The following is a 14617-nucleotide window of genomic DNA, read 5'->3' on the forward strand; positions in this document are numbered from 1 at the left end:
TGCCCCTAGCCGGGCTCTGATCTTTCAGGGCTCAGCTTAGACAGCATTTCTTTCTAGAAGCTTTTCTGGACTCCTCCATCAGGCTGGGCATGCCCCTACCCCATGTGCTTTGACAGAGCATCTCGTCAGAAGGCCGAGTGGTGTCTGTGACTATCCCTGGGAGGCAGCCACCAGCTCAGCCATGGTGGTAGCCCCGCCCATGGGCACCAGGACAGGTCTGCTTGCTGACAAATGGCATTTCCTGGCCCTCCCTAGGCCAGCACAGCAGTAGCCCATCACGGGGGGCACAGGGGGGTGTTGCTCATCTATCCTCATGGGGTGGACCCAAGTGCCTGCTCCCCGCAGCAACATCCTCAGATGCAGAGGACTCCTGCCTGGCCTGACAGCTGTGGCCTAATTTCCAGGGCTTTACCCAGGCTCCTTATTTTTACCCACTTGCTAGTTTTCATCCCTGATACAAGGGGGATGGGAGGATGGGGGAGGTGTGGACAAGTGTCGGAATGAGGAATGAGTGCAGTGGGGCTTGGAGTGGTCGGGCAGCAGGGAGAGAACAGGCCAAGAGGAAAGGAATGGGGTGGGGAGGGCCAAACTGATTTTTTTTTTATTTAAAAAAAGAAACAAACAAACAAATCCCGAATCCCACCCCCTCGATTTTACTCAGTAAGCATTTTCAACAAGGTCACAAATGCACTGGCTCTATAGATTTTTGGCTCCACACCACATTTCAGGCAGCCTTTAAAAGCCAGTTCTTGGCGTAGCTTCAGCTGAGCCTGAGGAAAGGGAAAACTAGGGCACTTTCATGCTCTGAGAAAACATCGGATCCAGGTCACTGCTTCCTGGCTCTGCAGGAGCCGTGGGGCACCCGCCTTCCCACAAGCCTGAACCTGAGTGTCCCCACCCCCGCCCTGGGTTCCCTGCCAAGCATGAATCACAACACTGGGGCACACGTTTCTGAGTCACTTGTCACCTGTTGGCCCCTGTCGCTAGACTGCCACCTTGGTGAAGACAGGAAGCTCTCAGTCCCCGGGGTGCCCGGGCTTGCTCAGGGCCCACATTCTAGGCAGTCACAGATGCAACTCTCTGGGGAGTGAATCTATACTCCTGCCCCAGCCAGGTAGCCAGGCTCCTCCCCACCCCTCCTGTCATCCCTGGGTGCCCTGTCTCTGGCCTGAGACGGCCAAACACAGGAAATATTTACTGGAAAAATCCAAGCCTGGGATTTCTCCTGTGTGAAGGAACTGAGCTGATCTAAAGGTCCCTTCGGCCACTTAGCACTAATCGAGACTGGTCTCTCCTCAGTTGTGACCCTAGGCTACCATCTGGGGGCACGTGTGTGGGGAAAGCGTGTCAGGGCACGTGTCGGGCAGACCTGCTGAGAAGGGCTGGGCCTGCGGCTGACCCCAGCTCCACACATGACCACCGAGCAGGCAACTTCTGCCTCTGGCCAGGGGCAAAAGGGGAGGAAGCCATGGAGAAGGTTTTGGTGGGGGGCCTGCTTCCTTAGAAGCTGCCCACATGCCACCCACCCCCACAGTGGGGTCTCATACACACACAAGCTGCCCTCCCCTTGCCTTCCTTCCTGGGAGGGATGGAGGATTCGGTTGCTGGGACGGCATGGGGGCGTCCCTCCAGCAGCCACCGCAATGAGTCTGCAGTGGGGTCTGATTCACACCCTTCAGTCAGTATTTGAACCTGGACCAGAGAGTGGACACTGGCTGGGTCAGCCTCCCCAGCACCCTTGTCCTCAGGTTCTGGTTCCAGAACCACAATCAACTGCTCCTCCTCTAGCAGCAGAAGACAATCAGGGCACAGGGCTCTCTGGTCACAGTGGCAGGTCCAGAGAGACTCCAGTGCAGAGCTCCTGCTGAAGGCGGGGGGATGGGAGGCAGGAGAGGGCCCGGGCTGTGGGGGCATCTCACCATCAGACACGGCCTGTCCAGGAACGGGGCCGACGGAGGAGGTTGCTATGGCAGGTTTTTTTCAGTTTTAGTGAACCCATCCTTGTCCCTGACCACCCACTACCTTTATTTGTTTCAACATGAGGTGAGAACTAGTTTTTTGTCTGGCACAATCAAGAGGCGGAACAGGGCAGGGTCCAGGCCAGGAGCAGAGGAAGGAAGGATGCCTGGGGTCAAGTCGAGGTTTGCTCAATGGCTTTCTCTCTCACCCTTCTTTAGAAACAAGAGAAGGCCAGAGCGGACCCCCGGACATCTGCCTTCCAGGAGCCGTGGGAGCAGTAGGTTGCCGCATGGGAGGGGACCAGGGACAGGAAAGGGGGAGCCCTGGTGAGGCTCAGCTCTGCGGCAAAAGAGGCGACGCTGCTTATTGCAAAGACGGTCCCTGAGTGCCTGGTACTTACTGCAGTTACCAGCTGCCAGACTCCCCTAAGCCCTCCCCTGTGATGTCACTTCATCCCCCGAGGCTCAACAGGGGAAGGAGATGGAGATGATCACCCTCCTCATTGGCCAAGGAAGAGTCCCACTCAGGAGGGCAGCCCTGCGGTTCTCACCGCTCAGCAGCTTCCCTGTGCTCATGGAACGAGCAGTCTCTTTCCTCTAGACTGCTGGTATTCCCCACGCCATGTGGGAGTCTGTTAGGGCTGCTGCTCCCAGGACTCCCACCATGGTGGGCACACCACTGCTGTGAGCCCATCAGAGCTTCCCTGGAGTGTGACCCACAGGGACCTTGTGATGGCCACATGACAAGGAGGCCAGGTCTCTGCCACTTGAAGAGACAAAACAACAAGGCTGACCACAAACAAGGGGGAGAGGACAGACAGCGCCACCGGGACACACCAAGGGCCTGGACCGGCTGCTTCAGCCTTGGTCTGGCTGCGTAACCAGTTCGCCCCCTTGCATGTTTTGGTGTCTCTGACCAGGTTCTTGCCACCTGCCACCCAAGGAGTGCTGACCACCATAGTTAGGTGAGGGGTACCCAACTCCAGGCTGCAGGCTGATGGGACAAAACCCCCTTGGATTCAGTCGGGTGCTGTTGGGGAGCAGGGAGATAAGAATCTCTGTTGCTACACTAGAGGAGCAGGCTGGACTAGGTGGCCTCCGAGATCCTGTCCAGAGTTAGGAAATCCTGCTTTTGGGTTTTAGGTGGATGGTGCTGGGTGTCTCGCTCACTGGTAACACTTAGCAAACATCAATCAGAAACAGGCAGCTTTGTGGTTAATTCTCACGAGCTAGTTCTCATGAGCTCCTAATCCCCTGAAAAAGCACCACAGTACATTAAAAAAAAAAAAATGCTAACTATGAAACAAAAACGATCACCTGCATGACTTTAAAATAAAGAACTTCTATCTGTGGGAAGGCACTGTAAAGGGAGCAGCATGGCTGTCACTGAGCAGAGATAATGACAGGTCTGGGAAAGAGGAGAGGCTACACTGGCCAAAGGCCGATAAGCCAGGAGAAAGTATTCAACCTCATTAGTCTTCAGGAAAATGCAAATCAAGCTACAAGGTGTATCCCTCCACACCCTTCAGAATGGAGAAAACCAGGGCCTCCCTGGTGGCACAAGGGGTTGAGAGCAGCGCTGTGAAGCTATCTGCAGTCTCTGCAGTGCAAGTTTGATCCCCAACCAGGGAGACCTGGCACAGCAGACCTCTCCTGACGCCTGCGGCTCCCCTCAGCAGTGTACTTCGGTCAATCTGCCTATTCTGCTCCCCACTCTGTCTCTGGTGAATCCTCTCACCTCCCACACCTCTGGTCTGTACCCCAGTTCTTTTAATCATAAATAAATAAATCTCTTTTTTAAAATGGAGAAAACCAAAGACTGAGAATGCTGAGGGTGTCAGCGGTTAGAACTCTCAGGCCACCGACGGAAGCCAGAATCAGCACAGGCGCTTGGGTGAAACATGCGGTCTCTGATCCAGCAATTCCCTGCTCTCTTCCTAAGAGAAACGTGCACCTCTTCACCAGAAGACACAGAAAAAGGGGTTTGTTGCAGAATTATTCACCATAGCGCCCAACTGAAAACAACCTAAATACCCATCAATAGTAGAATGGGTTAAAAATGGGTCAGAACATTCTACAGCAACGTGAGCAGCTACATCTAACATAGATGACTCTCACCAAACAAGGTGGAGTGAAAGGAGCCAGACTTTGTAAAAGAGAACAAACTGTATGATCCCATTTATAGCCAGTTCAAAGCCGGGGAAAATGGGCCTGCAGCATTAGAAGTCAGGACAGCGGCTACTCTGGGGAGGAGAGAAGGGAGAGTTGGCAGGAGGTGACCTGAAAGGGACCTTGGCACGCTGGAGATGTCCTTGATTTCTGTGCTCCTGACAAGGGGGAAGAGAGTGAGAATTAATTTTGCTATAGTACACTTACAACTTATGCACTGTTTAATAGTCAGTTGTGCATTCACATAAAATTTGTATTAAAAAAGGCATCTCAGGAATCAAGGCATCCTGGGAGGTAAGGCTGCCACCTGGCTCTGGTCAGGACGAGGAACGAAGACAGATGAGGGCTCTGAAGCAATAGGATGATACGGTTGAAGAAAGACAGGGGCTCTTCTAAGAGGCAGGAAAATCAAGTTAGAACTTCTTGGAACGTAGCAGAACTTGCGAGACGTGTTGTCTGAAGCTGTGTGAAGGGCTGAGTGGGAGCCTCAGCCTGCAGGACTGTTCTTACTGACAGGGACAGAGCGCATGTGCAGGTGGCAGGTCTGGGACAGAGCAGAAAGGGCCACCCAAGCCACAGGCCTACTGATGACAAAGCTCAGGGTGGAATAAGACATGGGTGTCCTGTCAACCTAAAGAAGTGGCTCTCTGGGGAGCAGCGGGAGGCTCAGATGGCCCCAAGCTGAGTGAGGGAAGCAGTCATGTGCAAGCATTGGGCATGAGGCTGCGGCAATGCTGGGGGCCACAGCATGTGGTGCCATGACAGAAAGAAAAGAATGAGATGAGGATCAGGACAGACAGCACAGGTCCATGAGAATTAACCACATTGGGCCGCCCTGGTGGCACAGGGGTTAAGTAATGCACTATCAAGCTGTCGTCAGCCCCTGCAGCATGAGTTTGATCCCCAGCCAGGGAGCTACCCACATGGCATAGCAGAACACTCCTGTCTCACCTGCTGCTCCCCTCAGCAGTGTATTTCAGTAGATCTGCCTATTCTGTTCCTCACTCTGTCTCTGGTGATCCTCTCACACCCCCACACTTCTGGCCCACACCCCAGTTCTTATATGCATAAATAAATCTTAAAAAAAAAAAAAGAAGAAGAACTAACCACCTTGGAGGAACAAAGCCTGTTGGAAAAATGAGTGATGACCCTGGAGTGCCCGTAAGAGGTATCTTGGCTCAGTTCCCGAGCGAGAGGCCAGTGTGGCTATCAGGCCACTGCAACCAACCAGAAGGAAAAGCAAAGACTCCGGGAGGAAGGAGGCAGTGAGACTCGGCCTCTTCAGCAAGAGTTAAAAGGGAGATTTAGACCAAGAAAGACATTCACTGTCCAAAGGCCGGGCAGATCCAATGAGATTATGTCATGGAAACAAAGACCGGAAATATCCCAGGATAACGGATGGGCCAGAGTCTACCGAGGCAGGGGCCTGAAAGGAAGACAGAATGACACACAGATTTATTCAGCAGTTCACGCTGCCTGAGAGGTGGAGCCAGCAGGATGAGCGTCCCAGGAGAGGAGAAGGAGGCCACATCAGGACAGGTCTTTGTGGGGATTTCTGTGGGTTTAATGGCCCACACTGGGTGCAAGGGAGATGCCACAGGAGAGTAGTTTCTTGCCAATGAGGGCTGAGGAAAAGCACATTCCAGACAGGAAATCAGGCACTTTTCCCAAGTAGCCTCCAACACCCAGATTGGAAGAGAACCAAGAGCCTCAGCTCTGGGGTGCCTGGAGCCAGGCACCCCCATGGAGCATGTCCCAACACCACAGATCCTACCCCAAGACTTGGGCTGAGTGGGCCGGAGCACATGCCCTGGTGCAACAGGGCATTTAAGACACGAGGCAACAGCCACAGACCCAAAGCCCAGGCTCTCCTGGGAACGGACCTGCAAACTTCAAATAAATTTCCATTATCCACTTCGAATCCCAAGAGCCTCTTGGGTGGGCCACGGCAGCCTGGCTCATAAAGCATCCTGCCCCCATGGACTGTATACTACTTCACATGGGCTTGTGCTTGCCGTCTGAGGCTGAATTCAGTTCCCAGGTCCCCAGGCCCGGCCCCTCCAAGACTCAACCATCTCGTGGCCTCAGAGCCGGGAACTCCTTTCCTTGAGGAAGGAGCAAATAGTCTGGGCTGCCTTTCACAAACTACATGTGATGGAAACCCTTCTGGGTGTTTTCTGAAGACGGGGTGACTTGTGTGTATGTGTGTGTGCACACACATGGTGTCAATGTGTGATCTTCGTGACTACCTGCTAAAGGAAGCTACTTGTGGGGAGAGAGAGGAGAAGTATGTAGGGGCTCCAAGGGCAGGAAAGATAAGCTAAAGTGAGGCCAGGATAAAAGAGCTTCCTGAGAAATGCAGGGACACTGTCACTGCTGTTCTAGAAGGAGTTTAAAAGCACTTTTACTTTTACTTTTTTTTTTAAGGACACCTGGCTCACTTGCAGCCCTCCCCCAAGATGGACAGGACTTGTTGGAGCCAATTCTGAACTGTGGCCCTTGGGTTAAGAGTGTGTGATGGGATAGCCCTCTACTACTTGCTAGTGGAGCCAGCTGTCTGACTTACCAAAGTCAAACTCTTAGTTTCCTGGTGTCCTGAGGTAAGGAACAGTCACACTCAGAGAGTACTAAAGATTCCACCAGTAAACCACCTCTCCAGCATCAGGACAAAATTCATAATCAAGTGCTCAGCCCCTGGCAAGCAATCCTGACAACCAGCCCCAGCCCTGCTGGCTTCTGGACTGGGGCTCTGATGCTCCTGTGCGTGTAAACAACAGAGAAAGTGCTTATCACTTCGGAAAGGACCAAACAGGTGCCAGCACCTGTGAGGTGAGTCAACTACAACCATGTAGTGGGTGCCAATGAGCCTTACACCCTTCTGTTCCTGAGTCCTCACCCCTCCACAGGGGCCTGGGGCAAATGGCTGGCTCCACAGGGGGAGGGCTACTTGGGCCACATGGCCTCCCCCTGCCAAGTTCACTTGTGCCTTCTAACCTCCTACAAGTCCAGCTCAAAGCCAGGGAAAACATGGTCTGCTCCCCCTTCCCCGAAATCCAGGAGGACCAGAAGGACCCCTGAAAAGAAGGGGTACCCTTCCCTCTAAAGCTCCCAGATTTCCAGCACACATTTGGAGGAGCTCCCTCTGGCCAGTGCTTTCTCTCCAACCCCCACACCCACTGTCGGAACTAATTAATCCCAGCCTGGCTTAGCAAGGCCCGTCACATGTGGTTTCCATTTATCCGAAGAAAAGACATCACTTCTTACAGGGAGCGCCAGTGTGTGCGACAGTAGGCTCCACAAGGGCAGCGTGGAGACTGCTTGGAGGAGGCAGAGTCAAGCCACCCCCACCCCATCATAGATGGTTCCTTGAGGTTCTGGGACCGGCACCTGGCCAGGTGAGGAGACAAAGTTTTGGGCTCTCTGGGCGGCTTGAACTTTGTCCTTCCTAAGGCCACCTTTTCACCTTGGGAGGCTCTTCCTCCCAGGCAGTCTCGTGTGGCATATCAGAACGTGCCTCTCTGCATCCACCTTCCCTTGGCCTTGTCTTCAGTGAGGAAATCTGTGCCAAGAGCGGGTTGTGCAAAATTGAGATGCCACTGAAAGGTCCATGCAGCAGGCCGGAATGCAAAAGCCTACCCGGAAGCCCACCTGGGGGGCAGGAATGCAGATACCTGCCTGGAGGACTCAGACGATGAGCCTCCCCCCTCCCCCTACGGGTCTCATCTCAGACAAAGAACCTCTACCTGCCCTACGAACTTTTCCTGCCGTAGGAGCCCAACTACCCACCTGACCTCTCCTCACCCTATAAAACCCTGCTTCCCCCTAACAACGTGCGCGGCTTCACTGACCCCCACCTTGGGTGCGTGAGGTCCGCCCGGGGCGCAATAAACTTTCCCTCCCTTTGAGAAATGTAGCCTGGCTCTCCTTTTCTTTACCGCGCCGAACCTTTCAGCCACTATACACTCCTGTCCCATCCTGCATCTCCACAAAAGCTCCCCTTCCTTGCCTCCATCCCATGGGGAAGGAGAATGACTGTGGAAAGTTCCAGAAGATTCTAGCACAAGTTGCTGAGAGGATGACTATGGAAAGTTCTGGAAGATTCACACAAGGATCTGAGCGACTTACCTAAAGCTGGCAAGCAGAGAAGCTTCTTCTAAGAGGGAAGTTAAGATATTCCTTGGAAGAATTGCTTACTGACAAGCCCCGCTCAATGTACTGTCTCCTTCCCCTCAGCTGGGGACCCGATCAATATGGCTACAAACTAATAAAAGATCAAACCCCGCCTGCATTCTGGGTAGATGGGTCAGGGCCTCTTCTAACAGACAGACTTAGGTTGGCACATGTTTGTCAAGGCAATTTATTTTTACTCTGAGCAAATGAATGCAATCCATTAAGGGGGCCAGAGGAAGAGAACCCTGGAGAGGAACCTCTTAGAAGCTCTCTCCTGCAAGCTGGGGGGGCCAGAGGCAAGGCATGCTTTTCTAAAAAGCCATTTGAACCAGGGATCTGGGTCTTGCCACTTTATTCCCATTCATCTTTCATTAGCATCAGCACAAAGGGTTTTTGGGGGCCTGGCCAATCCCTTCCCACCCCCAAGCAGGTAAGGTGACATATGAAGACAGGCAGGGTAACTCCAGAGGCCCGGAAGGCCTGGAGGAAACAGGGTGAGGAGGGGAGCCAGGGTAGGGAGGGCTTGGACGGTGTGAGCTGGCCCTGTCTCCCAGGCAGAACGTACAAGGACAGCAAAGTGGAATTTCCCAATTACGGCATGAAAGAGAGACTCTTCGTGCAAGGCCCTCCCCCGCAGCCCCTGCAATTAAAAACAAGTCCAGTTTCTAGAGGCTTCCCAGGCCCAGGCTCCCCTGCCCCACCACCCACCTCAGCAGCCAATCAATTCCTCACTCCACTGCCTCCCCCCAACTGGGGCCCTTATGCAAACTGGGGACACTGCGGGAGGGGAGGGGAGCATTAGTCAGGGCACATCCGGGCATCTACTGGATGGGAGCAGCAACCACTCCTGACTCAGGGGTGAGGAGAGGACAGAATGAACCAGAAGCCTTATTGCTGGATATCTCTGGGTAGGGGTCTCACGGAAAGGGCCTCAGGACTCCTTCCTCCTCTCCCTATCAGACTCCCACCCCACGCTCTTCAAATGTCCCCCTCATCTCAGGGGCACCCCTTTCCCCAGGAGGGTGCATGGGGGCCTCATCTACCGTCAGTTAGGCTGGCTGGGGTTGGAGCTGTAGGGTTCACAGCACAGTCGCTGGCTAAAGAGAAGCCTTCTTCTCTGTCAAGTCCTCTTGGGGAGGCAGCCGGGAGGAAGAGGAGGGGGCAGGCACAGCTGATGAAGCCCAAGGCCGGCTGGCCAGAGGGCCATCTTGGCCGGCCGAGTGGAGCCGCTCACTTCCCAGCACAGAAGCAGGCCTTGTAAAGATCACAGCTGTTGGATTACGCTGGAGTTCATATCACAGTTTATCAAAGAGGCTGGGTTTGCTCCCTCCTCTCCTTTTCTACAGAGTATAAGTGAAATGGTTCATGGGCAAACAAGCCCTGCGCTTGTTCTGCCTGCTCTGGCAGGGAGGGTGGGAAGACCCCGGGGAGGGAAATGTACACGAACACCTACTTGGGGCAGAGCTGTTTAATGGACCAGGGCAGGGCTGCTGGTGGGTGCCCTGGGTGCTGGGCGGCAGCCTGGGGCCCCAGAGGCAGCGCTCGGAGGCACAGAAACTGCACTTATTTTGCCGTCTCTCTGCATTCCCCTCCCCACAGACCACCATGGGAGGCCAAGGCCTCATCATGAGGTAGAACAGCTCCCCTTTATCAAGCTGTGCTGAGAGCCCTAACACGGAGGAGCTTATGTAACCCTCTCTGCAAAACGACAAGGCAGGCACTATTATCGTCTGATAGCCAGAGCAAAATGAGCTTGGACACAGGCCACCGAGTTAAAAACGGGAGGATCCAAGATTTGAACCCAAGTTTGTGATTCCAGAAGCCCCACTCTTATCTGGCCCTGGAGTGCCTGGGGAGGCCCACTGACCCCTCTCCTGACAGTCCTAGGGAGGGGGGAAGGATGTGGGTAAGATGGGGGAGACTTGGAACAGCCCCCCTGCAGCATTCCTACCCCCTGCCCCCTCTTCCCTGCATCTGTGGACTGGGCCTCAACTCCTGCAGCCCAGAGAAGGACCGGATCCTGGGCAGGTCGCAGTGAGTGTGACTCAGAGGAGGTTTCGGAGCCACTGACCTCTCCAACCTCCACAAGAGTCTAAACACTTCCATCCACCAGATAACAAGGCCATGTGGACTAGCTGTCCAACCCGCCCAGGGCCTGGCTGGGTTTGGGGGTCCCCACTCCCACTCCCCCATGGAGGGGCAGCCTGGGAAAGTCATGTCGGGCAGAGGAAACGCTCCGGGTCCTGAGGGAAATCATGCCTCTTCCTCCACGCCAAGCCCCCCTGCCAGATGTCTGTCTTCCAGAACTCCGGATGCCTTTGTCTTTCTACAGACAGCAGCCACCCAAGCAGCCTGAGCTAAACACACTAACTGCAGAAATAAGGGCTTTAAACTGGTTCACCAGAACAATCTCTTTCCTTTCTTTCTCAAAGCTCAATCTTGGTGGTTGAGAGGAGCAGCTTATAGTTTGCTTGCCACCTGAAGGAGAGGGCGAAGGAATCACTTATTGTGTTTCTTATCAGGCCGGTGGCTGCACCTCAGCTGCCTGCCTGTGCCATTACCATGCTCCTCTTTAAAGTCGTCAGCAGAAAATCAGGAAATGAAATCAAAAGCAGGCGGGGAGGCCGGCAGGCTGGAGGGCTCGTCCCCAGCAAACCTCTGCTGAAGGGCCTCAGCCCACCTGACCACATCGCCCGGGAGAGAGCCCGTCTTCCAGGCCTCCTCTGCATCCGATCCGGGGCGGGCTGCACCCTCGGAGCCCACACCTGGCCTGGACCATGACCCAGAGCTGGTCAGCTGTGGCCGGGCAGGCTAGCTGAGCAGGCAGCAGATGCACAGAGCCAGCATAGCCAGGAGAGCTGGACCAGGTGGCTGTCGGCTCTAACATATAAGGACAGGTGCCAGGGGCTGCTTTTGGGGCATGGCAGGCCGGACAATGAAGTCCAGGACTAGCAGAGACAGTGTAAGGGGCCCAGACACAAGGTTCCTCCATCACAGCCTATTGGGTTCTTGGTGCAAGTACCAAGGACTAGGAGATCTCTGTTCGAGGTGGGAGTGAGGTCTGGCCCCAAGGCCTAGAGGCCAGGTTCCATGCCCACTGAGGCCCTGATGGGGACCCCAAGAGTGTGAGTCTCTGGACAGCCAGCTATTGCCAAGCCAGAAATATTGATGCCCCAGAAGGGAAAAGGACCCATGGGCACAACCCTGGCCTCTGAGGAATGGGGCTCCAGGTGGTTCTGGGTGTACAGGGACCTCAAGGCCCCTGGCTCAGCACTCTTTCCCAGAAGGGGTAAAGTAGTGGCTGCACCATTAGCAGAGGACAGAGGTCTGCAGCCTTATTCTTTTTTTTTTTAATTTATGCATACAAGAGCTGGGGTGTAAGCCAGAGGTATGGGGAGGAGTGTGTGTGGGTGAGAGAGGATTCACCAGAGACAGAGTAGGGAACAGAACAGGCGGATCCACAGAGATATACTGCTGAGAGGAGCAGTGGGCAACACAGAAGAAGTCTGCTGTATCATGTGGGTCACCTCCCTGGCTGGGGATCGAACTCGTGCTGCAGTGGCTGCGGACAGCTTCATAGTGTTGCGACTTAATCCCTTGTACCACCCGGAAGGCACCCGCAGCCCAGTTGGGTGGGCACATGGCTTCCTCCCATTTCCCTGCTGCAACATGAGGAGTCCCATCAGACCAGGTTGCCCAGAGACACTGCAGAGGCAGTGAGGCCTCACTGCCCTAGGGGCTGTAAACAGGAACATGGCAGGCAAGGGGCCATTGGCTTTATGGGATCTCAGGGTCCTGTGGGTGGGGAGAAGATCGGAGCTTAGGGTGCCCGCACTTCTGCTCGGTGCTGCCCAGGGATGCTACTTCTTCCCCTGAGCTACTGAGCCACATGCCTGACAAGGCATGGGAGGCTGATAGAGGATAGAAAACCCCACGTCAGCCCACCCTCCAGACAGAAACGCAGGTACACGTTTCTCTTTCAGAGGCCTCTCTTTCTTTCCACAAGGAGGCTCTTCAAAAGAGCTGACACTGCAATTTGGAAAACCACATGAATTTAGCTGTCACTCACAGTCCTGGCGGGGTGGGAGGGCTCACACCACACTTAATCTCTGCTTCAACCCCCAATGCACTGTCCAGCTGGATGTGAAGAATTGGATGTGGAAGTCTTCTCGGCAAATGAGGGTGAGAATCCCTGTCTGTCCCCCTCTCCCCACCATGATTTTGCTCCCCAGGAGACACTGGCAATGTAAGAGACACTTCCCAACTGGGGGAGGTGCTCCTGGCATCTAGTGGGGAGGGGCCAGGGGTGCCGCTCAAGACCCTGAAAGGCACAGGACAAGCAGGCCACAGAGAATTACCCGCCCAGTGCCAAGAGCGCCGAGGCTGAGCAATCTGCTCAGAAAAGCACCAAGGCAGCCACGCTCTTGGGGTACCTTTCCTTGGTCTGAAACCACTGAAGCCCCTTCTTCCAAACAGCAGGAATTTTGTGGTCCTGCTGTTCATCTTTCTGGCCAGGAAAGTGAGTTTGCCCCTTCCTGAAACTCAATGCTGTCCTCGGGGTATCCTCAAATCCTCCTCAGACCTCAGAGGACGGTGCTGTGGCTCTTCCTCTCCCTCAGGCAGGTCTGGGTGAAGGTGGGGGCCTGCTCCCTCCTCACCCTGTCTCCCATTCCTACAGCCACTTCATGACTACATAGGCTCCCAGGAGACCCCAAGGGCCTCATCCCCTCACTGTCATCCCCACTTTGCTCCCTTCCCTTTACCACTCAGGTCCTTCTCAGCCTCCTCTCCTGGCTTCTCCTGCTTCTCCTACACTGGGGCTCCTCTTACCACACGCCCCTCTAACACATCCTAGCTACCTAAGAATGAAAGCGCCTCAGGGCAGGAATCTCTAGAGTGTCCCTGCATAGTTAGTGTCCAGTAAAATCTGTTGAACAAGCCAATGGATGAATGAGGAATAGGTGAAGGAAGGAAGGGATGAGTCGACAATTCCAGATTAGTACCTCAGGCCTGGGTCCCTCTCCTGAGATGCGGGGCCGGGTCTGCTTCTACATCTCTCCCTTGGTGGCCCCCACACAATGTACGCCCACTGGGAGCCTCCTCCCTCCTGCTCTCTTCCAGGGCTCCCCTCTCAGGGACTGTCCCACCACCCACCCAGCTGCTCACGCGACTCCCTGGCCCTTCACGCACTGTCACCGATCAGTTCTACTTCCTTCCAATTCTGGACTCCTGCTGCCTCTCCCGGCCCCCACCAAGCCGCTTCCAGGTATCACAGGGACAGTCGCCGCCCAACCGGCCCCCACCCACTGTCCCCCACAGCACAGCAGTCTCTACAAGCAGCATCTGGCCACGCCACCCCTGCTCAGGCCCTCCCCATGCCTGCGGGGCTGACCCCTCCCCTGCCTTCTGGTTTATATCAGAATGACGCTCCCTGTTTGTTCCAGCCTTGAAGCCTCAGCAAGGCTGGGCCTTCTGCTGGATTCCTCCTCAACTCCCAGCCCCCTCAGGACGGCCTCTGGCCCCTCCTGGCACAGGATCGGGGCAGAAAGCTCTCCAGCACCTTGGGCGGCTCTAATCAGACATCACCCCAGGGGCCCTGACTTCTCTGGTCAAGGGGGAGGCCCCACCTTCACTCCACTTCACTTCACTCACTTCACTCCAAGCCTCCTTCTGACCTCACAGACCAGGGCTGAGACCAGGGGCAAAGGGCAGCTGAGACTATTGGGGAAAACTCCTCTGCCCGGCTTTGCTGGGAACCTGGAGAAACCTGTGCCCCAGCCAGACTTGGGTCACCTGCAGGTCACACTTCCGCACAGCAGGTAAAGCACCAGGTGTGGCCATGCGACTGGTGGTGACAGTTCTAGAAGCACTGAGACACTGGGGCTGGTGCCTGTGAACAGGCTGACATGATTCAAGGGTCCGGCTCTGTGGAAGTCACTGCTGCTACCGACCGTGGGCAAACCCCAAGCTGGCGGCTGGACCCCCACGCACAGCCCGGGTCCCAGCCTACTCAGCTCCACCGCTTTCCTCTCATGACGCCTACACGGGTGTCGACAAGGACACCAGACCCCACGGGGAAACCGCAACTCACAGCTGAGAAACAAATTCATTTGCTGGCAAGATGGCGACGCTGATCCGCCTCGAGCTGGCAGCACCAGCCACCGGGGTGGGGGCAGAACCTTCTATGCTTCTTCTAAGACCAGGCAGAGGAGGAGGGAGAGCGAGGTGGGAGCCAGGGGCCGAGGAGGGACGCGGCTGACCTGATGATGAAGGCGCCTCTGACCTCCAGCAGCTTCCGTTCACTGCTGAACCTCTTGAGA

Source organism: Talpa occidentalis, unplaced genomic scaffold, assembly GCF_014898055.3.
Source record: "Talpa occidentalis isolate TD23 unplaced genomic scaffold, MPIMG_talOcc4v2.1 talOcc4.17, whole genome shotgun sequence".
NCBI classification, from domain to species: Eukaryota; Metazoa; Chordata; class Mammalia; order Eulipotyphla; family Talpidae; genus Talpa; species Talpa occidentalis.